The sequence below is a fragment of the Galeopterus variegatus genome, unplaced genomic scaffold (assembly GCF_000696425.1).
Source record: "Galeopterus variegatus unplaced genomic scaffold, G_variegatus-3.0.2 Scaffold6721, whole genome shotgun sequence".
Taxonomy (NCBI): Eukaryota; Metazoa; Chordata; class Mammalia; order Dermoptera; family Cynocephalidae; genus Galeopterus; species Galeopterus variegatus.
In genome coordinates, this window is record NW_007732832.1 from 56446 (window position 1) to 58178 (window position 1733).

Genomic DNA, 1733 nt, shown 5'->3' on the forward strand with positions numbered 1-1733 from the left:
AGTCTCAACTGCACTTCGGATAAAGAAAATAGTCGTATTTAGTTTGTGTTGGTCCAGCCTTTTGGCAGAAAGGTAGCTAAGGCTGAGCATAAGCTCATATCTTATTTCATAACATGTGCTAGAAAGAAAAAATAGCTAACCTCAACGTATGCTTAAAAAAGACATAAAATGTTACAGTTGGGAGGAAATAGGTGGCACAGAGTCCTGTATGTAATTACAGTGCAAAAGCTTGAAAAATCCCACAGAATCGACTTGGCCTGATTTAAACTTTAAAGCTCCGAAATATTTCAAAAGTGGAATGAGCTCATTTCTGTGGACATTTGGAGGATGACAGTGGCCGCGGTAAGCAGAACTGAATGACAGACCTGAGCATCCTGCCAGAACCAGCCGTGGTCCAAGAATAACCTGTTTGTAAGCTGCTGACGGGCTCTCGTTTTAAAGTGTGCGGGTCAAAGAGCTTCAGTTCATCTTTGTGAGGGAGAAGCCAGGGAGTTGGACCACGGTCCTAAAGTCTAGGGCATGGCAGGCAGTTTAGGTTAAGGATACATGTGCTTTATTGTTTAGTGAGAAAGCAAAGCGTGGCTTTCCCCCACCTTACAAAACGGTCTTTTATGGGGCCGAGGAAGAGAGGCCCAGACTTATTACTGTTTCGTGTGATTTTTTTCCCCCTTCTTGCTAGAATCATTTTTCCCATAATACCCAGGAAAGCATGGAGGTGCCTACAGGAAGTAGAGCTGATAGGGGCCCAGCCCCACCCAGATAAATGGATCCAAAGCACTTCTCTGGACCTTTTGGACGTCCCCAAATCCACCAAGTGTACACGAGAAGTGTCACTTGTACTCACCCCTTTCCCACTTAACTCCAGAGTAGAAGGCGATGGCGGAAACCAGTGAGTTCGGCCCAGTCCTGGAAACCTGAGAAAACTTGGGAGGCTGGGACGCAGAAAACCAGAAGTCAGAGCTTAGTTTGGCATACACTTTGTTCAGCAAAAAACATTATTCTGAGGTTGAAATTTCCTCTTTTAAATCCAGAGGTGCAATGTAGAAATGGACCCTTTGCTCATAAAAAGCAACGTGAAATTCGGTGTTATGAGCAGCGGGGCTCCACCTGTCTTGGAGCCAACCAAACAGTGAAAACAGAGCAGACCTTGTCTGCTGTCTTCCACTTTTTCCAGCACAAAATCCTCTATCGTGAAACATGCAGCTCCCGGAGCTTAGATTCTCTCGGGTTCCTTATCTCTATAAAATCCTCGTGTTTCTCACTGTTCACATTAACTGGCTGGAGAATAGATATCTATTATCTGAACAAGTGTTAGGCACATGTTTGAGAATGAGGGAGATAATATTGCATGAGGATTCAATCGTGTGTGTGTGTGTGTGTGTGTGTGTGTGTGTGTGTGTGACAGAGGTGGGGGGGGGNGCCGACAGCCCTTTCTCAGGGGCAGAGGCGGCGGCGCGGGACCCGCAGTCGCCCGGGATCCCCTCCAGGTGACGATGCTCTGCTTCTCCGGCGACAGGGCTCTGGCTGAGCGTGCCCGCCGGCGCTCGCCTGGGATTACCTGCTGCGTCCTGCTGCTCCTCAATTGCTCGGGGGTCCCCGTGTCCCTGGCCTCCTCCTTCTTGACAGGTAGGGAGGGGGCGGGAGGAACCGGCCCTCCGGGACGCTGGTTTGGTACCCGGAGAGGTGGCCCTGGTTTGCCCCAGGTGGGAGGGTGGGCGGCGCGCACCTGGGCG

The 1733-nt window shown here is 49.9% G+C and overlaps 1 pseudogene; it reads left to right on the top strand.

Annotated features, from left to right (window-relative positions):
* The first annotated feature begins 1493 nt into the window (after positions 1–1493).
* The window catches only part of LOC103606598, a 64739-nt pseudogene continuing 64499 nt past the window's right edge, over positions 1494–1733 (top strand).